General features: G+C 40.7%; 1 long non-coding RNA gene across 1 annotated transcript in view; it reads right to left on the bottom strand.

Annotated features, from left to right (window-relative positions):
• Positions 1–1,194: 1,194 nt before the first annotated feature.
• LOC144455598 (uncharacterized) overlaps positions 1,195–26,611 on the bottom strand; it is a 113,302-nt gene continuing 87,885 nt past the window's right edge. The window contains exon 3 of the long non-coding RNA XR_013484319.1: positions 1,195–1,368. This is a non-coding gene — a long non-coding RNA (uncharacterized LOC144455598). The remainder of the gene's footprint in view (positions 1,369–26,611) is intronic.

Raw genomic sequence — 26,611 nt, 5'->3', positions numbered from 1 at the left:
ATACATGTGCATATACATGTATGTGTGTTTATATGCATGTACATACATGTGTATACACAAATAAATTATATATACATAATGTGGTTGAGATTGGGGGCCCAGCCTTTGAGTCCAGAGCCTCCTCTCTATCTTAGCTATGGGGGTTCACCAGATTAATTTCCATCCCGTGAATGTCCCCTGGAAGCCCCTGATCTGTAGTTTCTATGGTCTCAGAGCAGGTTTGATCTTTTTGTAAGTAAGTGGTTGTCCTGTATTAGGAGTGATGAGGGTTGAGGGTAAGAGAGATTATCTACCAGGGAACTATCATCATAGCCTACGAATGCCCTAGCCTTCTAGAAGGTCATAGTCTCGCTCCTGAATGGTATTGTAGAATGAACACTGGCTTCGAACTCAAAAGACCTGGGTTTGCACATCAGCTCTGATGCTGATAAGTTGGATAAGTCACTTTAACTATCTGCACCTCAGTCTTCTAAGCTGTAAAATGCAGATAACATCTGTATTGTCTACCTTGATTCACTCCGTGTTAGAAAGATAACATTTTTAAAATCTTAAAAGAATGCATATATGTGAGTTTATCATAAATCCTGTGATTGTAAGATATTTATAAGAAATTTGAGGCCCTCCACTATGTTAATGGTTATCTCTTGGATATGTGGTATCCAAAATTTAAAACAATATATCAGAGGTAGTCTAACAAGTGCAAAGTCTAGTCCTGGACATTGTGCCTCTCAACGCAGGTTAATATTGCATCACTACTGATTCATATTAAACATTCAGTCCATTAAAACCTCTACTTCTTCAGACTCCTAATAATGTCCTGTCATCTTGTATTTATAAAGTTATTTTATTGAAACAAAGTGTATCTTCAAATTTATTCACACTAAATTTCATCTTATTAGATTTGATCCAGTGTTCTACCCTATCAAGACCATTTTGAATCCCTACAGTCATCAAGGGTGTTAGCTATCCCTCCCCAACTTTGTGTCCTTAGTTGAAACTTCATTGTCTTTGCTTTTTCTCAAGTCATTGACTTAGTTTAAGGGTTCACAGAGGTTTAGGTGTTCCAAAGATGTAGTCAAACTTGCTGGTCCATTTTCCTACCATTTAACAGCAAACACTCTCTAAATGGGTGATTTTTTTTTAAAGAAGTCAAAATAAGGAAAAGAAAGACCACTTGAACAGAATATTTGTGCATCTTAGTGAGATTTATTGAAGGATATTTTTGCAGTCAGCTGAGGCCCCAGGAGCCAGAAATAGTAGGCACTATGGTTCTTTCAGGAGCTTCTTAGCAGTCTGTATCTCGCTTCAGGTCTGCAGATCAGTTCTCATCCCAACTATTGGTGCTACATTGTACCTGAGGTTCTCAACCTAGTTTTGGGGAGACAGCAGCACAAAAATGATTTTTCAGCTTTCACCTCATACACAGAAAGGGATCCTATCTCTGATAGGGGCTGGTAACATCCCATTAATTTTTTCATTTCCCATGGTTTTTAGTGTCATGACTAAAGGGAAGCCTTTTTCTGTACTCATAAATTTATGCTTTGGTATTTTTGAGCATTATAATTATTTGAGGGGCAAAAGAAGAAGAAAACTGAGGAAGGGGGTGATGCAGAGGGTCTGGCTTACCTTTTATCTGTCTTTGGAGCTGTGTTGGATCTGCTCTTAGGGCTTTGGCTAAAGTTCGGGAAATGTTCTTATTGGTAAGTTATCCCTGAATTCAAGAGTATTGTTCAGCCATTCCCCAATTGAAGGACATCCCTGCAATTTCCAGTTCTTTGTTGCCACAAAAAGAACTGCTGTAAATATTTTAGAACATGTAGTTTCTTTTCCTTTTTCTCTAATCATCTTGGGAAATAGATTTATTAGTGGTATTTCTGGGTCAAAGGATACAGGCAGTTTAATAACTCTTTGGGCATAATTCCAGATTGTTCTCCAGAATGGTTGGATCAGTTCATGGTTCCACCAACTGTGAATTGGCAACCCAATTTTTTCCACATCCCCTCCAACATTTGTCCCTTTTCCCTTCAGTCATTTTAGTCGACATACAAATGATCGTCATCTTTAGAGCTATAGCTCACATAAGGCTTCATGAATCAAGAAATGTGAGGTTAACAAATGGCAAGAACAAAAAAACGAAAATAATACCAAGTTGTCATTAAAACAGTGAGTGGCATTTATGACATCCCAAAACTCTCCCAAATCAGTCTCCAGACTTTAGCTATACAGGTACAGTAAATAGCTTAGTATTCACCTCCTGACAAGTATAAAGGGCTATAATACTATTAGTTTTTTGAAGTATTAAATAGAACAGAACCAAGTATAGATTCTTGCATGGAATACTCCACTACAGATCTCTCTCCAAGTAGACAATGAACCATCAATAACTACTTTTTGAGTCTGGTTATTCAACCTGTTCCAAATGCATCTAACTATGGTCTGCTAATCCATAGGTCTCCATTCCCACCCTCCCCAGAACAGAATGAAAGCAAAATGTAAGTAAACTATACTTATATTAGTCCCCCAATCTGCCATTTTTGTAACCTATCCAATAAAAAAAAATTAATGTGGTCTGGAATGACCTGCTACTTATGAAGCCTTGCTGGTTTTTGTGATTACTGCTTCCTTTGCTAGATGTTCACCAATCATTTTTTTTTTGAACAGTAGTCTAAAATTTGGCTAGGTATTAAGGTCAAGCTCATCAGCTTACAGTTCACAAATTCCATTCTTTTCCCTTTTTTGGAAAATCAGAACATTTGTCCTTTTCCCCATGCTGTAGTAGCTCTCTTGCACTCCGTAGTTTTTCACAGAATGCTCACAGTGACTCAGCGATCACTTGTGCCAGTGTCCAAGGATGTAGTTCATCTGGGCCAGATTCCTTCAATTCATCAAGGGCAGTGGAGTGCTTTCTGGACATCTCCTTACTGATCTGGAATGCCAACTTCCCCAGTCATTTTGACACTAACTTTTCCAGCCCAGAGATCTTGCTCTTTGACAGAGATAATAAGCAGAATAAGAGTTGCACAGTTGCAACTTACTTCCATCATAAGTCATAGCCATTCCATTCCTTCTGAGTGATAGTCTATGCACTTTTTTTGATCCTCCTCTTTTCTCCAGTATAGATTTTTAAAAGTTTTTTCATCCTTAATTTTCTTTAGCTCTTTTGAGCTCTATCTCTCCTGACACCATTCTTACAGGACCATGCCACATTTATGTCTTCATCCTCTATTGCTTGACCTTGTTTCCATCGCTATACATGTCTTTTAAACATCTAATCTGGCTAGTGAATCAACTATGCCATTGAGTTAGTTTGCTTAGGTAGCTCTCCTTTTTGTCTTCAGAATTATTGCTCTTTGAGTCTTAAGAACTTTATTCTTGAGTTCTTCCCATGCATCCTGTGTTGACTTAACCTATAGTATTTTAGCCCATAGGATACAGTATATTTTTTCTCTGAACCCTTTAAAATCTTCCAAAATCTAGGGTGCATGTCAGACTATGTCTGACTTTCCTCTCTTCTCTATCACAAATTCTAAACGTGAAGTAGTCACTTGTCTTCCACATTCTTCTCCATTCTGCCCCTATGAGCCATTTCCTTATTGCTAAGAATCAGATCCAGAATAATTTTTCTTTTATTGATTCCTATACTTTTTTGAAGGATATCATCATTAAAACAAGTCAAATAACTATTAGCTGCCCTCCTTTTGAAAGAAAAAGAATTCTAGCATATGTATGGATAACTGGAGTCCTATCAGGCTTCTTTGCCAGCTTTCAATGTTTTCCGAAGTCTTCATCCATTTGCTCTTTCTGACCAGGTGGTGTGCAGTATAATCTGAAAGTGATTATTCTACCTCCATTTATCTTCTTCTAAATATTCTCAATCATGCTTCCCACCTCTGGTTCCTAAATTCTTTAAGTAAGTGCATCTTCTAAATATACAATGCTAGCTTACTGATATGTCAACTTTCATATATTGCAGTTTTTTTAAATACAATATGTCTTAGCAAAACCATACCCACGAGTCTCATCCCAAGTGTGAGTAATACATATGGCCAAAATTTCCTTCTACAGTGAATGAAGGAGTCAGAATTAAGGCCAGCTTTTCTTTTTTACTCTAAATGTAATATTCTTTGCATTGTACTATGCTGCCTGCTTACAACTGTATGACTATCTGTGCCTGCCTGCCTTAAGAGTAAAGCTCAAACTAGGGCCTAGGGTTTCTCCTTTTTGTCTTTTGGCTAATATATACAGTGGTCAATTAAAATGTCCTTCATTTAAAGACTGAGAGCTGGAAGATTTAAAATTAGTGTTTCAAAGAGCACCATATTACAGAAATGAAAACTTCTCCCCAGGTGGCAAATCTTTCCAGACTTCCTTTTCTTTAAGCAAGAAAATAATCCAATAGGTGTTGCCTCAAGAGGTACAGGAAAGGCAGGAGAGGTGGAGCCCTGACAGTGATTTGCCATCCCCTCCTTGCCCCTTCCCTGAACTCCTTCTCAGACTTTTCATCTTCCCTTTTTCTCCCTCTCCTTTCCTCTTCTCCTCCCCTCCCTTCTCTTCTCTCTCCTTTTCTCTACCTTCCTTTTCCTTCCCTCTCCCTCTACTCTCCCATCCTCATCTTTCCCTCTATCCTTTCTCCTTCCTCCCTTCCCCTGCCTAGACGATGCCACAGTAGAGACCACCAAGGAGGCCATGAAGCCCGCTGAGGTGGACATCGGGGGCTGTGCCAGAACATATTCTCCAAAATGGCCACGTACCTGATAAGCGAACTGGCAGCCACCAGTGAAGACTGTAGACTTCTGGAAACTATGAACAAATTGACTAGCTTGAAGTATCTAGAAATGAAAGGTATTGCAGTAAACATAAGTAGAAACCTAAAGGACTTAAACCAGAAATATGCAGCACTTCAGCCTTATCTGGATCAGATCACTTTCACTGAGAAGCAAGTAGCAGCTCTGGAGCAGGCAGGTTATAAATTGAATGTGTATTCAAAGAAACTAGAATCAAAATACAAGAAGTTAGAAAGGCAATGAAGAATTCTTTAGCACAAAGACTGACTACAGGAATGTTTCATGAGAGCTGAAATGCATAGGATGGAACTTATCCCACTTCTACGCTTCAATCCCATAAAAGGAAGTGGTGCTGCTGATCCATGGAGAGTCCCAGGCCCCACCTTTGGTTGGATTTGTAACTCTGGCCACCCCTTGATGTTTTCCTAAACCTGTACCCCCTGGAACCTCATCTTATCGTGTGCTTTATTGTGTGCCCTGGACCAAGGCTCAGAAATCAGGATCAACACCCTTTAGAGCAGACACAGATGACAGGCTCTCATCTCCCTGTCTCCTCTCTTCTCCCCCTCCCCTAGGGCTTCCTGCCACCTCCTACATAACCTGTTCTTGAACTTAAATAGCAAATGCCAATTTATGAGGGAAAAAAGAGAGAGAGAATTACAGGAAAACCTGACCTATGCAAACCTTGAAGATCGAAATGAAGACAAGCTTTGTCCACTCAACTAAAGACAAAACAAAACATTTAGCAATTTTCCTCCATGTAAAGAGAATTATTCAGTAAAAAAAAAAAAGATGGAGAGTTTGGGTGTCTCTATCTTAACAGGGAACTCCTAGAAACTTTTGTAACTTAATGAGGTAGCAGGGGACAATGGGGAAAATCCTGGATTTGGAGCCAGAGGACCCAGGGTCAAATCTTGATTCTTTTACTTCTTATCTGAGTGATCATTGGCAATTCCCTTCACTTCTAGACTCCAGCAGCTCCTCCATAAAATGGCAAAGGATGGGCTTGATGGCTTCTAAGGTACCAGTTCTAAATCTATGATCCTATAATCCCTGAGTCAGAGACTTTCTCATGTCATGAATGACCCAAATACACACGAAGGAATCATCTCAATCCCTTGACTCATAGCTCCTACGTAGGAAACTCAGAATAATAAATGCGTGGCAACACACAATATACTGAGACCGACTCCCCAGTGATAGGTGTGCAATTCACAGTACTATAAGATAAAGGCTATTAGAACAAGGGAAATAAAGCAGATCCTTGACTGAGCAAATCTTGGGCCCAATGATGCTTGATGCTTATGCTCAAGTATTAAGACTAAAAGCCCTTCCCCACAAGTTCTATTTAGACCACGTGCTCTATTTCTGTCACTGTCATCGGTTTCTGGTCTCTGGCTCTGTGCCTGTCTGTCTGCCTCTGCCTCTATCTCTCTCCCCACTCCATCCCCTTTCCTCTTTCCTTCTCTCTCTTTCCTTTCTCCCCCCTCACCCTCCTTCCCCCAATTTTCTACTGACTTTCCTGACTCTAGCACACACTCCAGTTTCTCTGGGGAGACTCTATAAAGTCTGTTAGACCTTCAATTTGATCTCCTTGGTACAGGATAATTGGGAAAAACAAAAAGGAAAAAAACAAGCAAACCTTTTCACCTCCTCCACCGCCTGTCTCTGAGTGCCTTTCAGAACTCTCTCTTATTGTTGACATCCTTCCTCCTTTAATCCTCTTCCCTTTCTACTCTCATTATTGGTCAAATTGACCTCCCCACAGATCCTTAAGGTTAATATGGTTTTTTCCCCAGGCACTCCAATCAGAAAATGTAAGTGAAGTGGCAAATATCCCAGCACTTATTACCCTGAAGAGCCTTCAGAAGCAAAAGTAATGAAACTATCAAGAAAAAAGGCATATTCTTTTTTAGGCCCAGGTTAGACTAGATGACCTCGAAAGTCTCTTCTAACCCCATCATGCAGCAGACAAAGAGGGAGCCCTCCTGCTCAGCTACTTTCACACCCTGGCCTGGGCAGGCCCACAATTTAGGCCAGTCCTGACCAACATTTTTAGAACAGGCTACTTGGTGCATGCACATCACCTCTAATTCAATTCATAAAGTGAGCTTTCAAAAAACAACCTTATTTGTTGAAAGAATTTGATCAGAGTGGTTAAGTCCAGCTTTTTAGATCCCAGAGTTATACCCTTAGTCCAATAATAACCATAGTTCTTTTGAAGAGAAACTTCCAAAGTTCTCTTTTGGTCACTAAGACTAATTCCAGGCCATATTATCTCTTAGCATTAATACTTTCCCTCTGTGTAGTACCTGACATATTATTAAGAGCTTTCACATCTCTTGTCTTATTTGGACCTCACAATACTAAAGGTAGTACAGGCAGTAGTATTCCCATTTTATAGATGAGGAAACTGAGGCACGGAGAAGTTAAGTGATTAGCCCAAGGTCACACACCAATAAAATGACTCAAGCTCAAGTCTTCTCACCTTATATTATCACTGAGATAAGTGATAATTTATGTCAGATGGAACGGGAAGCATGGGGTAATGGCGCAAATTTCTGTTACAATCTCATTCTACTACACCATGCTTCCTATTCCATTTGAAATTCCATTGAAAAAGTATCACTTATTTATGTTGTTTTTGTCCCTTCTTTGAATGCTGTGATGATTTTTAAGAACACAGATAAAGATGCCCTGAAAAGCTGGCAGCCAAAGCCAGGCATGACAAGAGATTTCTATGTCTAGACAATATGTATCATGAAAAAGGAGGTCTGACCCTGAGACCAAAAGACTTGGGCTCCAGTTTTGGCTCTGCCACCATCTAGTGGTGTGATCTTGGGCAAGTCACCTCCCTTCCTAGGGACTCAGTTTCCCCCCCTTTGTAAAAATGAAACCATAGGTCTAGTTCTATGATTTATTTTTCTTTCATTTTTGTACATCTTCTTTAAAAAGAAGTAAGATTACCTATGTAGGTGACTATCTAAATATATAGATACAGTTCTCTGGTGCCATAGATAAAGATGGTTTAAGATTTTGCCACTCCCTTCCCTAGAGATGGAAATTGCAAACTACCCCAGTATTTTTGCCAAGAAAACCTCAAATGGGACCACAGAGAGTTGGAGATGACTGAAAAATGACTGAAGAACAACAATACAACTCCTTCTTCCCAGAAGAGAAGAACCAGGCCTGTACCTACAATGAAATAGCTGCAGGGAGGGGCAAGTGAGGTCTGAAATAGCCAAAGCAGAACAATCTCTCCTCTGGTCTCCAAGAGCAGTGTCAGGCTGGAATCATATCTATCTGTCACCCCTCATGTGTCTCTGGTCTAGGAGTACGACTTGGAGTTCAGAAGGAAAGCTGATTCCCTATTTGTTGTTCAGATTGAGAGTAACAGGTAGTTTACCTCACTAGCTTACCTTCTCCCCCATCAAATTCTAGTGACACAAAAGAGAATCATACAAAGAAAAAAGTGCCTGTTTATCCAAATAAAACAACGAATAGAAATTTGAGAAGATTAGAATAAACCTAAGAAGATATGAGTATAAATGAGCTCTTCTGCTGGGGGAGAGAGATCTCAGATCAAATCAGAGAACAAAGAACCTTAACTAGGGGAGATACAGTCTCTAGCATGTCAAACCTTGGAGGTCAAGAAACATCCATCATAGAGTAGGGCATCCCATGCATGTCCATGGCTAACAAGGGTACTGTCAGCCATTCAAAGTTTTTCTCCATCACCTCTCTGGAGGCTCCCTTCTCATATCTCTCCATAAAATGTTGGGCTCCAACTGACTTGAGCCAATGCAGTATCACACTTGGTAATCAGGAGTCAAGTCTCTCTCCAAGTAAACAAACGGCCTGGGGTTGTCCCTCCCCAACACTGCCTCTGGCTTGTGTGGAAAGTGGGTTAATAAGGCATTCTTGCTTTCAGCTGTTGTTGTTGTTGTTTTAAAGATCTATACACATTAAACTGATGAGGATTGTCGGTGTGTAAGAAATTAAATTATGTACTCTGCATATAAGGATAGCTCATGTTACTATTATTAACATGACATACAGAACTCTATGGTTTTAAAAAGTGTTTCATATGTCCAACGAGACTATTTGCCACATATATCATGGGTATGTCATTGTGTGGCTCAAAAGGAAGCAAGAATAGACTTCTCCAGTCCCTTCTTCACCCACCCGAGGGAGACTTTAATTCCTGCCAAGATGGGAAGCAGGAGATAAAAGGTCATTCTTTTCTCCTCAGAGAGAAGGGATATCAGGCTAGAATTACATCTATCTGCTCCCTTACATATTGTTAGTCTCATCAGGTTCAAGCTCAACTTCTGATTGCTGTCCATTAAGGGGAAAGGAAACACCCAAGCTCTATATCCAAGGTTTGACTCTTGCCACCAGAGGACCATGATCTGTACCTTGCCACTGGACCCAGAAGGCTCCGAAGGAGAAAGTGAGGCTGGTGATTTTGCACAGACCTGTCTCACTTAAATCCAATTCACTTGGAAGTCATGGCATCATCTTCCTGCTGCATTGGTCCTCTTCGAGAGCAAAGGACAAACATCAACAGCAATGACTCTTCCCACCACATACCAGTTTCACAATAATCACACAAACAGCAACTAGCAAAGAAACCCATTTATCTAACTCAATAGTAAAGCAGAAATCAGAGGAAGTACATATAGAAAAATATATACCAGACAATACAGAGTGAAGATGCTCTCCCACTGGGAGAGAGGTCACTCAGATCAACCAAGAGTTTCATAGATCTCATCCCAAGGGAAATTGCCCCGTATCATCTAGTGCAGCCAACTGGCAAGAGGGACATGAGGGAGGACCACTGGTTCCTCTCATGTCAGCTTCTTCTCAGAACCTCCTACTCCCTCCAGCATCCTGAAGTAAAGTTAGAATCATCCATCTTCTCTCTTCAAGCTGAGCCAGAAACACCAGAAGCAACTTTAGAGTCCAAAGAGACTGAAGGGACACAAAGAAACTGGAGAAGCCCAAAGAGAATCCAAGGAAACCAGAACTCTCCTCTCTCCCCCTCCATCCCCTCACACAGGGGCAGGGCATTGATCTCCACTAATGAGGAGAGAATCACGTACCAATGGACTTTGGAATTTAGGTTATATATACATTATCTAATTTATTCTCACAAGAACTACATGAGATAGGTACTATACTTTGGGAATAATTACCTCCATTTTATAGCTGAAGAAACTGAGAATCGGAGAAATTAAATGACTTAGCTAGCCACTGTCAAAGGCAGAACTAGAACCCGAATTAAACTGCATTTAGAGGGTTCACAATTAGGCTAATTGAGTAGGAGGATTTACACATCGTTGTGAAGTCAAAAATTGTCCAAACTTCAAGAAAAGCCACTGAGGCTCCAAGCCAATAGCACTTTATTAAAGGCTTCATGGCGCCCTCTAATGAAGTGGACCTCAGATCTTCCTCATGATATGAGATGCCCGTGGTCCCTAGGATGTTGTTTTTATAGGGTTTGATACTGGGTTTGATACCTGTACACTCTGGAAAGGCAACACAAAACACAAAATCCCATTGGTTTCTAGACCTTGCTTTGGGGCCCAAAAATGTTGTATCAGTCAAAAAATGGTATATCAACAGGGGAGTCATGGGTTGGGTGAAGCACAGAACATCTCTGCTGACTAAGTGATCATAACATGAGCAAAGCAAGAGTCATCTCCGGTGACTAAGTGTAAGTGGTCATAAGACAGTCGTAAAATAGTCACCTGTTCATGTTAGACAAGAAAGAGTGGTCTAGAGGTACAAAAATAAGTTGGGGGACTTTCCAAAGAATCAAGGTGTCCCACCTATGCTAGGCTTCTACACAGAAATTGAACAAAACAGGATAGAGATATCTCTGTCAGCATTCTTGTAGTTGTTCAAGAGAGATTCACAACTGGTAAACAAGCAGTTAACGTTACATTAAAATTTCAGGCCCACTATAAAGGCTCACTATAAGAACTTATCTTATCTAATTATCTCCATATGATTTGTATAAAATATCAAACTAATTAATACTGATTGAAATGGCATAGAGGTCCTAATAAATCATATCTCACACCGTCAAGGAGTCAGGGACAGCTAAGATTCTTCCTGTGGCTTCTTATCTAAGAACTACCCAAGGCTCTTAAGTAAACTTCTACATCTCATGAGATAGCCTTCTTTCAGGTAAAATTAATATTAAAACAGACTCTTAGTTAACCAAAAAATAAAAGAAGAATGACTTGTTCCATCTCACTCTACCCTCTCATTTTACAGATGAGGAAACTGATACCCAAGAAGGTCTCATGATCTCCCCATGAGCATACAGTAAGTATCACAGGTAGGATTTGAAGTCCTATCCTTTGCCTTCACAATGAGGGCATGTAGGCCACATCAAGAATCACAAAATCATATAGCCTTAGAATCACAGAATCTCAAAAGTAGAAAGGACCTTGGAGGCCATCCAATCTAACTCCTACCTGAACAAAAATTTCCTCAATTAATCTACAAGCATTAATTAAGTGCCTACTATATTCTAGGTACTGAGAATACAAAATAGAGGTGAAACCGTCCCCGAGGTAAATAAGCTTACATTCTGGTTATAGAGAGAAATAAGTTATACGCAAAATATAGGCAAAGTAGATACAAGCTAATGAAAAGGGAGTGTGGAGGCACCAGAAGTTGGGGGAGCCAGGAAGAGTCTTATATAGGCCCTTTTAAAATGATCGGGGCTTGAAGAAAGTTCAGAATTCTGAGAGGCAGAGGTGAAGTGGGGAGTACATTTTTGCAGGCATCAGGTGCAACCTAAACAAAATCACAGAGATGGGAAACTGAGGAACAGCACAACGACAGACATATTCATCACCATCACTGAGAAATGATCATCTAGTCTGGCCTGAAGACCTCCAGGTAAGGGAAATTCCTTGCCTCCTGCAATAGTCCATTCCACTTTTTGATAGGTCTCACTTTCAAGAAGCTGAAATTTATCTCTTGACCACTTCTACTCTTTTTCCCCACCCCTGGTCTAATGTATCTTTCATGCGACAGGTCACCAAATAATTGAAATATTATTACTCTCATTTTAAAAATAAGGAAACGGAGACTTAATCAGGTTTAAGAAACTTGCTTGAGGTGACATGGTTAATAAATGACAAAAGTATGATTCAAAGCCAGGTCTTGCTACTATAAGTCCGTGTATAAAGATTCATCTTTCTTGTAGCAACAAAAACTCAGGATTTTGCTGCTGTCAGGGGGGGGGGGGGTGGGAGTACTTGCTTATAAATTCTATGCCCTGCAGCTCCCAGATGTGTCAGCCATACAGATGGAAGAATGGCAGGATGCAGTCTTGACAGCATCACAAAACAGGCTGTGTGTTGGCTTGACTTCTGGAATCACAGCTAGAAGAGAAAAGAATGGGTCTGCCTTCCTCTTTCAGTTTTCCCATAGGCTCAACATATGTTTCACAGGCAGCAGGGTAAGTTCTAAGGGGGCCCCACTGCTAACAGCTGGCTGGTTCTCAGGCAGGCAGGCAAGGGTTATAGAAAAACATACCTAAGGTTACTAGACACCCAGTCAGACCAGGCCGTAGAAGGATCTGTTGAAGGAACTGCTGATGTTTGACTTAGACAACAGAAGGCTTAGGGGAGACATAATAGCAGCAGAAGCTTAACCCCAGAGGGTAAAACAATGGGTAGAACCTCTGGTTTGATATATAAAAAAAAATGTCCTAACCATTACAACTGTCCAAAAGTGGAAGAGTAGAATAGTCCACCTTAGAAAATTGAATTCCTTATCATTGGAAGGAAAAAAAAAAAGACAGGAAGGAAGGAAGGAAGGAAGGAAGGAAGGAAAGAAGGAAAGAAAGAAAGAAAGAAAGAAAGAAAGAAAGAAAGAAAGAAAGAAAGAAAGAAAGAAAGAAAGAAAGAAAGAAAGAAAGAAAAAAGAAAGAAAGAGAAAGGAAGGGGAAAAGTAAAAGGAAGGAAAGAAGAAAAAAGAAAGGAAAGAGAAAGAAACAAAGGAAGGAAAGAAAAAGAAAGAAGGAAAGAGGAAGGAAAAAAGAAAGTGAAGGAGGGAGGGAGAGAAGGAAGGAGGGAGGAGGGAGGGATTGTTCTTTCTCTATCTCTTTCCCTGGATTTTCATCCATGGCCTACCTGATAATCCTAGGCATCCCCCAAGGCTCTGTCCTGGACCCAGTTCTCTTCTCCAACTACACTTTTTCACTGGGTGATCCCATCAAGTCCCATGGATTCAATTATTATTTCCATGCAGATGAACTTTCAGATCTACTTGTCTAGCCCTAATCTCTCTCCTAACCTCCAAACTCATATTTTCAGCTTCCTATTAGTCATCTGGAACTGGTAAACTCATAGACATCTAAAACTGCACTCATTACCTTTGCCCCCAAACCCTTCCCTTTTCCTACCTTCCCTCTTACTATCCAAGGTATTACCATCCTCCCAGTCACCCAGGTTCACAACTTAAGTGTTGTTCTTGCCTCCTAGCCCTCTTTAACACCCCTCCCTCCTATCTGATTAGTGGTCACATCCTGTCATTTCCACTTTTGTAACATCTCTTGTACACGTCTCCCTTCCTCTGACGCTGCCATCACCTGGTGCAGGCCCTTGTCACCTCATGTCTGGACTATTGCAGTAGCCTTCTGATTGGTCTCTCTGACTTTTAAGTCTCTCCCCACTCTCATCTATCTCCACTCAGCTGTCAAAGTGATCTTCCTAAAGCACAAATCATACCCCTCCCCATCCAATAAACTCCAGAGGCTTCCAATCACCTCCAAGTCCAAATATAAGATCCTCTGTTTGGCTTTTAAAGCTCTTCATTGCCTGACCCTTTTCTGCATTTCCAGTCTTTTTACAACTTAAATTCCTTTACATACTCTTTGATCTAGTATTATTGGCCTCCCTAAGACATTTTCCACCCCTTAGCTTTCCAGTATCCTTCAAGTCTCAGCTAAAGTCTCACTTTCTGCAAGAAGCCTTTCCATTGCTCCTTCATCTTAGGGCCTTCCCTTGGAGATGATCTCCAACGTATCCTGTATATATCTCTTCTTTGTGCATAGTTGCATGTTTTCTTCCCCAGCACGCAATGAGCTCCTTGAGGGTAGGGACTGTCTTTTGCCTTTCCTTATATCTCTAGTGTTTAGCATAGCGCCTGGCACATAGTAGGTGTTTAATAAGACCGACTGAGGTTGAGAGAGGCTTGATGACTTATCCAGGATTACAATGCTTAGTAAGTGTCTGGGTCAGGATTTGAACTCAGTTGTTTCTAACTCCAAATCTATGTTTTAAATAAATGTTTTAACCACCATGCCATCTAGCTGCCTGAAGGAAGAGAAGAGAAGAGGACACAGACTGGGAGTCAGGGAGAAAGTCTCCACAGTGAATTGTTTTGACTATGATCTGATATTAGAACCAAAAGAAAAGAGTCAGAATTCTAGCTCTGCACCTTATGTGACCTGTCCTAAGACACTTAACCATTTTAGATGGCAGCCAAAAAAGGGATAATCCTAGTCCCACCTCCTACCTCACAGGGTTGTGGGGAGATGAGCACCACTTAAGTCTTAAAGCTCTAAAGAATTGTTTCCCGTGATTGCCATTGTATTCTATCATTATTTTCTATTCATGTCACTTTTCCTGGTTCTCCTCTCACTCTCCGGCCTGGCTCACTCTCACTAGTCAGCCGTTTTCTAGTTAAATTCCAAACAATCTTCCCAACTTTTTCTGTGCTTTCTAATTAAAGCCCAGTGGAGCTGGAGGCATGGGTGACAGAATAAAATAGGACACATGCCAATACTAGCAATTACACTGAAGCAGATTATGTTCCCCCTTTTCCCTACTTGTATTCTGCTGCTCCCCATTGGCTCCTAGCATAGGAACAAAGGAAGGAAACTATGATCCCCTGTGAACTGCTATGCTAAGGCGTGGATCACTTGAGTTCTGTGGAGAAGAGAAGAGCATCCATAGGGATTGCTGGAGTATTGTAATAAAGTACATACAACACCTGGGGACTCCTCCCCATCCCATCCCCAACTCCCAGCCAACAGCCATCATAGGGTTAAGGGTAGTCTATGGATGCAGAGGAGGTGGCAGTATGGTGCAATGAATTTGGAATCTGAAGGCTTCATTTCAAAGCCCCGCTCTGTTATTTACTACCTGTATGACCTTGGGCGAGTCATTTACTCTCATCTGTAATATGAAATGGGGAGGAAGGGGGTCAGACTAGATGATCTATGATAATCTACCAGCATTCAATCAATGATCCTATGGTATGCATTCTCTGAAACCATAGTTCACAAAGCTCCCACCAATGTGTTTATATTTAAGTTTAAGGACACAATTAGTACAAAGAAGTGATATTTAATGAAAGGAATTAGTTTTTTAAAAGTAGCAACAAAGCACTTCCCCCCCACAAACTGGAAACAAAAATATACACAATATTAATTAATAGAAGGAGCAGATACACAAAAGGAATACATAGAGAGAGGTAGGCAAATAGATAACATATATGGACAGGATGCATACACAGGTGCTTGTAAACAGGGAACATGGCTGGTCGAAGCACAGTAGGAGGCCACCTCAGGCCTCAGGTACTGCAGGGTCGCATATCTTTTGGTGGTGCCATTGCTGGAAGCTCAGCTTGGCCCTACTCTGGGGATCTCTTCCAGATGATATTCCCCTATAGTCTTTACCACCTAAAATTCATAGTTATTCCTTCCTCAGTGAACCACAGAGGCTGCCATGTTCTCTTTTCTCAAAGCCTATACATAGGGGTTTTTTTTCCCTATCTCAGAAAAGGAAAAGAAACTAAAATAAAATAAATAATGCTTGCCGTGTGCTCAGCGGAAGGCCTCCTCTGTCTCCCCTGGAACCAATGGAAAGCTTCACCCATCTTATTCCATCAGTTATGGAATGGAAATGAGGCAAATCATCTCATCAGAAAGAAATTCTGACACTAGGTCAGAAACCTCATCCTAGCAGAAGGTAATTATCATTCTACATGGTTCACATTTTTAATCTCTGAATCCTAGGTTAAAAAGCAAGTATTGGCTCTTTGTCTAATAATTGCCACCTCAAGGCTCTGGGAATTTGTGGTTTCTCAAATTTTTAAATGCTGAATCCCTTCCATTCTCCCCTATAAACGAGAGGGTTAACACACACACACACACACACACACACACACACACACACACACACACACAGATAATGGCTAAGGCAAGTGGGTAACCAGTATTGCTGCTTAGTTATATTTCTATCCCCCTTTTTTTTTGAGAGGCATTTGGGATTAAGTGACTTGCCGAGAGTCACACAGCTAGTGAGTGTTATGTATCTGAGGCTAGATTTGAACTCATTTGATTTGAAGTCCACCTGATTCCAGGGCCAGTGTTCTATCCACTGCGCCACCTAGCTGCCCCTTATTTCTGTCCCTTTCATAAGGAAATGTGGCCAGTCAAAGTCTGGAAGGGGCTTTGCCCCACACCTATTAATAACAATAATAATAATTTGTTTGCCTTTTAAAGGAAGAATATCTGTAGCCATTTGGGGCATCTCCAGGCCAGGCCTGGAGTCTGAAAGACTCATCTTCCTGAGTTCAAATCTGGCCTCAGATGTTTACTAGCTACATGACCCTGGGCAAGTCACTTAACCCTGTTTACTTTAGTTTCCTCATCTGTAAAATGAGCTGGAGAAGGAAATGGCAAACCACTCCAATCTCTTTGCCAAGAAAACCCCAAATAGAGTCACAAAGAGTTGGACAAAACTGAAACGAGAGAACGACAACAATCTGTAGTCATTGCTAAAGGACTTGGGGCTGGGTTTTTTTAGTAACTATGGCTTATATCCCTCTTCATGCTAAGCTGCCATGACAGCCAATAAAAAGTCAACAAGCATTTAAGAATTTACGTAATAGTGTCAAGCACTATGCTGAGCGCTGGGGTACAAAAAAAAAAAAGAGAGACAAAGCTTATAATCTAATGGGGTTGACCAATATGACCAATATAAGATATATACATAGTAAACGGAAGATGACCTCAGAGGGTCATCTGGCCGTTGGAGAGGGGGACATTGGGAAGACTGTCTGCAGAAGCTGGGATTTGATATGTTTGGAAAGCAGCCAGGGTAACTAAGGGGCAGAGAATTCCAAATGTGACAGCATCCAGTGTAAAGGCATGGAGATCCATAGCCAAAAGGACTGATGACTGGCTGGAACTGAGTTCAGGCACCAAAGAATCAATAGGTGTTTCCCTTTGACTTTTTTCCTTTTGCTTTGAGTTTTTAACCTACTTTGAGTCTGCAGTTTGGGGTGGGGGAGAGTCAATGACTGTTGTTCAGTCATTTTTCAGTGGTATCTGACTCTTCATGTTCCCATTTGGGGTTTTCTTGGCAAAGATACTGGAGTGGTTTGCCATTTCCTTCTCCAGCTCATTTTACAGATGAGAAAACTGAGGCAAACAAGGTTAAGTAACTTACCCAGGGTCACAAAGCTAGTAAATGCCGAAGGTTAAATTTGAACTCAGAAAGAGCAGTCTTCCTGACTCCAGGCCTACCTGCCCCATCAGTGATTGTAGCTGTAGATACCTTATCTCCCTACCCAATCACTGTTTCCCTGAGCAAATGGTGCTTTTTCTGTCATGTTTCCTCTTTCGTGATCTTAGGTGAATGAGTATCCAGAGATGGAATGGACTAGGTCACAACCCTGTGAGGTTCCAATGGTCTGAAAAGCTTCAAAGTTCCCCTCAGAACCCAAAGGCGGTAATAGAGACCACCAAAAGTTGGTAGCAGCAAGACTGAGTCTGGTGAATAAGCAGACGGAGTTTGGGGTGGGGAATGTCATTTCTATCTTTGCTAAACCTCAGTAAATATCCTTTTGGAAAAGCTAATTTTCATCAATTGGTTTTTCAATATTGGGAGGAGCACATTGGATGGGAGCTCATGAGTAATAGCATTAAGGGTTGCCCTTAAATCCCTGAGAAGAGAGGTAGTCAGTCACTCTTGGGGGACCCAACCTGCCAGTGGGAATTGAGAGAATGCCAAGTACAGAGAAGGTGCTCCAGTAGGGATACTGCAAAAGTCTCTTAGGAAAGAACTGATCTTTCACCATCACTGGAAGTCAGTACTCAAGGCTTTCACTACATTATAGCAGCTTAATTGCATGACATTGTCAACTGACTTCTTTGTTCTTTCTGGGGAACTGGGAATTTACAAGAGGGGGCTATCTGGCTCTACCCACTACACCAATTCTTATGAAACTGAGAATATACATTCAGGGACATCTGGTTTCACCAGTATGGAGTCTCCATTTAACAAAACATATTGCCACCCTTCAGTGCCTTCATAGATGGTCTTCACACAGCCAAAAAATATATTACCCAGTAGCCAACCTCCTGATAAGTCTCTAAACTTAGACTGCTCTTCAGATGAGAGCCAAACATCCTATCTTTAGGCTGTTACCTGAAGCCCTTTCAGCTTGATAGGCCCTGCCAAGACTTTCGGTATAATCTTTGAAAATCCAGGGTCATCATCATGCCAAGATAGGCATCAGAAGAGGAGTTTGTGGAAGATCTTTTGCTCTAAGTAAAGGAGGGGGGGGAAAGAGGGGGAAGGATTTAACAGTTTGAAAATATGACCCAATAAAGTGTTTTATGGCTTAAATGTGACTCATCATATGGGCTATATCACTGGTGCTGGTACGAAAACCTAATGGTACAATGAGACTTTTGAGGAAACTACAAATGTAGGTAAAGAACACCCTTAAGAAGCAAACAGATCTAGTGCCTATACTTGGTTAACTCATTGTTGGGGGAGTGGTGGTGCAATACAAAATTTGATCTCATTCAAGCTTTTCAATAACTGATAATCAATTATAATAACTGGGATTTATATAGTACTTTAAGGTTTGCTTTATATGCATTATCTCATTTTGAGCTTTATAACAACAACTCTGAGTTCCAGAGGTAATTATGTCAGTTTTTTTATTTGGTTTTGGTTTTTTTTTTTTGCAAGGCAATCAGGACTTTTTAGTTTAAGTGACCTGCCCAGGGTCACACAGCTAGTTAAGTGTCAAATGTCTGAGGTCGAATTTGAACTCAGGTCCTCTTGACTTCAAGGCTGGTGCACTATCCACTAATTAACTAATTGGTGCTGCATAGCTGCCTCAATTATGTTCGTTTTAAAGATGAAGAATCTGAAGTTCAGAGAGATTAAGGGACTTCCCTATGGTCATGTACCTAATTATCAGAGGTAGGATTTGAGACCAAGTTGCTCTGACTCCAAGTCCAACATTCTGTCCAATATGCCACATTTCAAATATATCATTGCAGATATCCAAACAACCATTGTTGACTAAAGGACATTCTGAGCTAACTGTCTTTTAGCTTTGAATTTCTTTTGCTTTTGGCATTTTCAGGAATGTTATGGAGTGTTCCAGCCATAGCTCCATATTTCAATGATGGTGGGTACCATAAAGAATAAACTCATTGAAAGACATAAGGAAATCCTATATATGGCATCCAAAAGGAAAGAAAGAAGATCACCTTCTCAAGCTTCTTCATCAAGGGTGTTGTCATTCTCTCTGTTCAATGATACATCTCTAGGTTGCCATTTCAGACCATTGAATTAATGGCCAGTATAAGGCATGTGCAATCTAAGATGCACTTTAACAAGATGCTGCCTTAAGGTCACTGGCAGTAGCAACAGATTACATTATGGGATTATACTTTTGTAAAGAGACTGTGCTATGTAATATTGCATAATAACCAGGAAGGATACTGTACCAGGATGACGCTCAGATTTATTTAATCTGGCAAACAGTTCATTAAAAAGCACAAAATAAAGGCGGTGTAAATAGAATGGACAGTGCCCAATTTTGCAGTGGCAGATTCCTGCGTGGACAATAATTAAACTAGTTCCAGTGAGTTCTTTGATGCCCATGAATCTTTACTTTAGAGCCATATCTGAGAGATCAAAATTGGTTCTAGTCGATACTTAGGTTATTTAATTGATTAATTGTCTTTCCAACTATGAGTAGACATCTACAAACTCTAAGTTCCTAGTGTAATAGACACCAGTGGTCTCATCCTGAGTCCAGCCTCATCGATTTCTAAGCAGCTTCTACCCAGCTTCTCTTTCATTTATTTTTTCATCTGAAGAAACTGCTTTGCCTGACTAGTATTGGCCCCTATCTACAGTTTTGTGTATCACTTGTCGCATTTGAACCCCCCAAACAAGAGTTTCCCTCATTGGTTTCATATAGAATCTCAGTGCTGGTTGGAAGGGACCACTGATTTGGAAGTAGAACACCACAGCCGAAAGATCTAGTGCAATCTTAGGCTACATTAGTGGAAGCATAATAGGTCAACGGAGAAAATAATGCTGCCACATCCTGTCCTGGTCAGGGGCCATCTGGAGTGTCGCACAGACACATTGACAATGTGGTACATGTCTCATTGTTGTTCGGTTATTTCAGTTGTGTCTGACTCTTCATGACCCCATTCAGGGTTTTCTTGGCAAAGATACTGAAGTGGTTTGCCATTTCCTTCTCCAGATCATTTTACAGATGAGAAACCTGAGGCAAATAGGGTTAAGTGACTCTCCCAGGGTTACACAGCTAGTTAGTGTCTGAAATGAATTTGAACTCAAGTCTTCCTGACTCCAGGCCTAGAGTTTTATCCACTGCGCCACCTAGTTGCCTGGTACATCTCTAGAGGAGGGTAAAACAGGTAGTGAGGAGACTGGACATGGATAGGAACTGAAGGTGCTTAGCTTAAAGAAGCCTTAGAAAGGTTACAATAGTTGTCTTCAGATTTTTGAAAGATTATCACATGCAAGGCACAGGATCATAGAATTAAGACTGGAAGGGAACTTACAGGTCATATAATTTGACCTTTTACAGATGATGAAACTGAGGTCCATAGAGGTTAAGTGACTTGCCCAAGGTCATGAAAGACAGAGGCAGGATTTGAACCCAGGTCCTCTGACTCCAAAACCAGTGCATTTTCCAAACTTCTTCTTGACTCTGGAGGGCAGAACTAGGAGAGATGGGTAGAAGTTTTGGGGAAGTCAGTTTCTGCTCAGCATACATCAATGTTGCAGCTAAGAATTGGAGCTATTCAAAAAGTTAGAGTGGTGACATGTGTGTTAGTAAATTCTCTCTCATTGAAGGCCTTCTAGTTGAAGTTTAAATGACTAATTTTGGGGAAGGGAGGGGTAGGCACGGAATTCCTATTTCCTTCCCTTTGTGCTACCTGTCCTCCATGCTAAGAACACTCTCCTTCCTTACCTTCTCCTCTTAGATCTCTGGCTATCAGGGTGGTGCTAGAAGATGTCTTTCTTTGCATCCCCAATGGTTGGCATGGTGCCCAGCACATAGTAAGTGCTTAATAGATGCTTACAGATAACCTTACTTCTGAGGTCTCTTCTAACTTTGATATTATATTGTAAAAGGATGTGTTAGTGGTTATCCACTCTGTAATACTTTATTCCTCTCACCTAGGCATGTGGGCACCTATTTACCCTCAGGGTTGGCTTGCTTACTACTGCTTGTTCTCACACTGGTGTCAGGGTTCCCAGAGAAGTGTACCATATGGTAATAGTCAAATTTTCTCAGGGTACTAGAGATAACCTGGCTGAGGGGAACTACATTCCTACTGACTCATTACTCTAGCTCTCAAGCCCCCAGCAACGCATTTCTATTTACACAACCAACCATTCACAATAATGATACTTTTAGATATTAAACATAACCATTTACTTATTAAGAAGGCAAAAAATAATATCATGGTATTCTTATATTAAAGCAAATTCATAAATAATAAATACACAATCCACACATAAACCTGATACATTCAGTATCTGTGGAAGAGAGTGAAGTTAGAGAAAACTGCAAAAGAAACAAATGAGTGAGTGCTCATTTCTTATGGCAATTTGTAACTCTAAAACTATAAATATCAGTGACCTCTTTCTATCACAGAACTGGTGATAAAAGTTTCTTGGTGAACATAAGCATCTATGTTGAAAGCATGCTTCTTCTGCTAAGCTGAGTTGATACACACTGTGCTTGAATAGCACCTAACCAGAAAGGACATTTCAGTCAAACTATTTGATTTAATGAATGATTTCTCTGAAGCTCTACTTTCAATATTTTTCTAATCAATTAGTCTTCTTCTTCAAATGTAACTATAACGTGGATCACTTCCATCTTCAAACTTAGCTGACATAGTTATTAAATCTGACCTTTCATATGTCTTCTTATTCGGGATTCATACTCTGGATCCTCTCTGGGAACAAATCAACCTTGACCTATGATTAGTAATCAAATTCTCATCTTCTGTCTGTAATCAGATAAACGATATTTGTCGCAAAATCACACGAAAATTCTGGTGTCCATAACTTCTCAGTTTACTATACTTTGTCCCATTCAAAACTTGTCAACTGCCTGTCTCAGAACTCTGAGTCACAATCAACCCTCAGCAACTGCCTCTTGGAGTAACATTTTCTTTTTGAACTTTGAGCAGGCTTAAATAGACAACAAATCTAAAAGCAGCAATGCATTACACTATGATTCTGTGAGGTCATTCAATTACACATGCCTCTCATCCCTGGGGCTAGTAAGAGATGCTCCTACTCTCCTTATCTGTCCATAGAGCTGCTTTCCTCTCATAAGGTCTGGACCCATCTATTTTTGTGCTATAGGACTTCTCCAAAGACTCAGAAGTCTCTCTTCTTTTTTTCCTCCTCTGAATCACATTTTTACACCCTCCAACCTCTTGATCCTTATGAGCATAGTTTAAATTCCACTCCCTTCTTCATACTTTTGTCCTTTATTTTCATCCTGGATCTTTTCTTCCATCTTGCTAGGGAATATTTCCAGTACCTGCTACTAGGTTTCAAAAGTATTTTACATACATTATTTCACTTGATCCCCAAACCGCTCTGGGAAGTGCAACAGATGTTACTGTTCACGTTTTACAAATGAGAGAACTGAGGCTGTGGTTGGTTAAGTGACTTGACTAGAGTCACACATCCAGAAAGTGTCCAAAGTAGCATTTGAACATAGGTTTTCCAGGCCTCAAGTCCTGTCCTCTGCCTGCTCTAGCACAGCACCTCCCTGAAAGGTGAAGAGGAGAAAGACAGTTCTTCCTTCTTCCAGCCCTCTTACCTTGCCCTCTTTTAGGGAAAACAATTTGAATTTTTTATCTGTTGATATTCCTAGATAGTACTTCTTCATATCTACAGCCTAACTCCAGGCACAATCCTCTACAAAGAAATGTGTTCCTAAAGTGAATGTGCCAGCGCCACTAAACCAAGACCAGGGTTGGTAGAAATAGCCATATCGGGAAACTGAGTCATTTTACCTATCCTAGGGCAGCTAAACAAACATACCCAGAGGCCCAGTGGAAGATCTGGTCTCCAGAAGCAAAAAAGTTTCAAAAAGCTTCAAATCATTGATTTTTTTTTTAACCTTAATTAGGGGCAGTTAGGTGGCACAGTGGATAGAACACCAGCCCTGGAGTCAGGAGGACCTGAGTTCAAATCCAGCTCAGACACTTACTAGCTGTATTACTCTGGACAAGTCACTTAGCCTTGATTACCTCCTTTACCCCTCAAAAAAAGCCTTAATTAAAACTACTTCCAGTCATAAATTAGCCAATGAAATAGGTCTCTAAGGGGGGATATGGGAGAAAGTTAGGGTATCCTACCTTTAAGAAGGGGAGGGGGAAGGAAATCACCATAACCTTTAGAGACCACCTAGTCCAACCATTTTGCATGCAATAATAATAAAATAAAATAAAATAAAACAAAATATAGTCTTGACAATAAACAATATGAGGTATATATAAGAATTATTATTATCCTCATTTTACAGATGAGGAAATCAAGACCCAGAGAATTAAAAGACATCTCCAGGTCACCCAGATAGTACATATCATGTTAGAATAAAAGCCCAGTCTTCTGACTCCAAACTCAATCCTTTCTGTTATAACATGCTGCCTCATTTTCCCTGGAACATTAGCAATTCCCTTTGAGATGGAAATTGAGCCTGATTCTTTGTATTCCTGCAGTGCTTTGCTGGGAATATAACTCATGGTCACTAAAGACACTGATTTCTTGGGGAGTGCTAGCTCTCCCTCCATTTGACATTTTTGCTGAGTGAGACTTTTGTTAATTACATTGAGAGCTGTGTCTTTGAAGCCTCTGCCTGCCATCTTGAAACTCCTTTGTGAAAGCAGATGAGACTGAATGCTGGAAGGGATCCAAGTGATCTTCCAGTCCATCAGTAACCCAGACTCCCAGGCAGGGTTCCAGTCCATCAGGAACCCAGACTCCCAGGAAGGGTTCCTGTTCCTAGGTGGGCGTTAACCACACTGGGTATGCTTTGGATCTTTCTGTCTGGAAAGTTGCCCAGAGGAGAAACTTTCTTTCCAAAAGAACATATAAGTTATGCCCAAGATGTGGGCTGCTAAATATTAAGCTAGAGCGTAGGATGGTATGCAAGGAGGAGAAAGAAATTGCACTTCTCTGAAAGGTAAACAGTGCAGAACTGTGTTTACAGAAGCCCCTACGCTGCATCTTTCAAGTGGGTTGCTTCTGCTGAGAATCCCTGCCCCCTCAAACTTCTCCTGGACTGGACCCTTCTCATCCACTAAGACACTCTTTCTCATATTTGGAAAGCTTCTCTGTTTGTTTTGAACTGCTATCCATGCTCTAAAGCCCAATTCAAATGCTACCTCCTCCATGAGGCTTTCCATGATCTTCCAGGGGAAAATGACCTTCCCCTTCTCATCCTACATAACATTTTATTTTGCACCTCTATATTACACATAACATGTAATATTATGGATTATGATTTTCTACATTTATGTCTTATCCTTTCACTAAACTATGAAATCCATGACTGCAGGAGCCACGTTTTACTTAAACTTTGTATCTCCCCCATCACAAAGCATAGTTCTGAACCCACAGGTGTTAAATAAATGTTTGTCACGGTTATTCCTAGGAGGTTCATGGGAGGTAAAGTCAAGTGGAAAGAGTCCTTTTTGAGGCTCTCTGTAACAGATCTTCCTCTAGTTCATGTCTTTGCCTCCTGCCCCAGGCCAGAGCCTGGACTAGAGATGAAAAAATAATCACCTCCCTTCCTCTGTAGGCCCAGGATAAGTAGAGGTGGAGGGAAAGAACTGGGGTTGAACAGGTTGGAAAAATCCCAGTCCATGGTGTCCTCAGCCCCTAATCTCCTTTGCAAAATGAGTGAGACCCGAGGGCTAGAAACTTCCTCCCTTCTTTTTTGTTTTTTTCTATCATCTCCGTGCTCTAGAAAAGGCTGCAAGTTAATGACATATTGTTTAATAACGTGATGACTTTGTGAAATTTCCCAACTGAATTTAGATGGATAATTCACAAAGCCCTGAATTTCACCTTTCAGTATCTGCAGAGAGTTGTGCCATAGCATTAGCCCTGTTTCAGCAGCCTCTCTGCACGTCAGTCAACCTGATCAAGGTCATTGAAAACCAGCTGAACTAAGGCATCGGTAACTGTATTTACTCCAAACTAAACATTCTGCCTAAAAGTAGAAGGCATTTTCTGAGTATTATTACTTGCAGTTTTTTTAGATTCAGTATGAGGGTATATGAAACTATGAAATCTTAATTGGTGAAGATTTTTGAAAGATTTTTTGCATAGAGAGGGAACGTGGCATAACAGATAAAAAGCCAGGTTTGGAAGCAGCAAAATCTGGTTTCAAGTTCTGTCTTCACTATACCCTGACTGTGTGACCCTAGGCCAGTCATTTAACCTCTTAGTGCCCCTAATCAACTCTTTAAGTCTAAATGTTACATCTATACATCTATATCCACATACCTATACATATACATGTACATACATATGTACATGCATGAGGGCCATACATACATATTTAGCTAGTTCACCTGTGCAACATTTGGAGGTGGGGGGATCAGACTTGTGATTTTGTTGATATAGGAAACACCCAGTGGAGAAACTCACTTTACTGCATCTACTTGTGTGTGTGTGTGTGTGTGTACATGCACACATACATACATATATGTATATATACACACATACATATGTTTGTATATGTACTTCACTTGCTTTGTATATGTAGTAGAGATATATGTATTATATGTATATATGTACGTATATGTGTATATATTTATGCATGCATATGCTTAATTACAGCTATTTATGAGACTGTATTACCATTAGATACAAATAGGTTTACATCTATAATAACGACTATTACATAATCTATTACATAATAGGTTACAAAACTCTTCAAACATATTTCAGTAAAGTATTGGGCTAGGTTCCGGGTATGGCTACTCCGGTTGGGTTACTTTTGCTCTGTTCCATGGACACAGATGGCATCACTAATGCTGACTCACAAGTGTAAGGCTCTTGCACAGAGAACAGGCAGTAGAGTTTGGATGGGTGGTCAGAAGTATATTGAACACTGTCAAATTTATGATCCTAATGAGACATAGCGAATGACATGGTAGAGTCAGGAAGACCTGGGTTCAAATCTTACCTCTTGACACTTACTAGTAGCCTGGCTCTAGACAAGGTATACACTTGAAGACACAACCTCCCTGACCACCCTTTCTAGCACGGGTTGCACTTTCACTTATTCTCCTCTCAACTCTGCTCCTATTTTCTGGACTTCAAAACTGCCTCAGCTGCTGTCATATTCTAGAACATTCCTCAGCACCTGGAACCTCCCTACCCCAGAACATACAACCATCCCTGTAGCCTTCTCCCCCTGGAATATCCCTCTGCCAGGCTAGCCTCCTGCCATTGGTG

The sequence above is a fragment of the Phascolarctos cinereus genome, unplaced genomic scaffold (genome assembly GCF_003287225.1).
Source record: "Phascolarctos cinereus isolate Bilbo 61053 unplaced genomic scaffold, phaCin_HiC Scaffold_2;HRSCAF=192, whole genome shotgun sequence".
NCBI classification, from domain to species: domain Eukaryota; kingdom Metazoa; phylum Chordata; class Mammalia; order Diprotodontia; family Phascolarctidae; genus Phascolarctos; species Phascolarctos cinereus.
The sequence above is the reverse complement of the archived record's forward strand: the minus strand, read 5'-3'. Positions and strand labels throughout refer to the sequence as shown.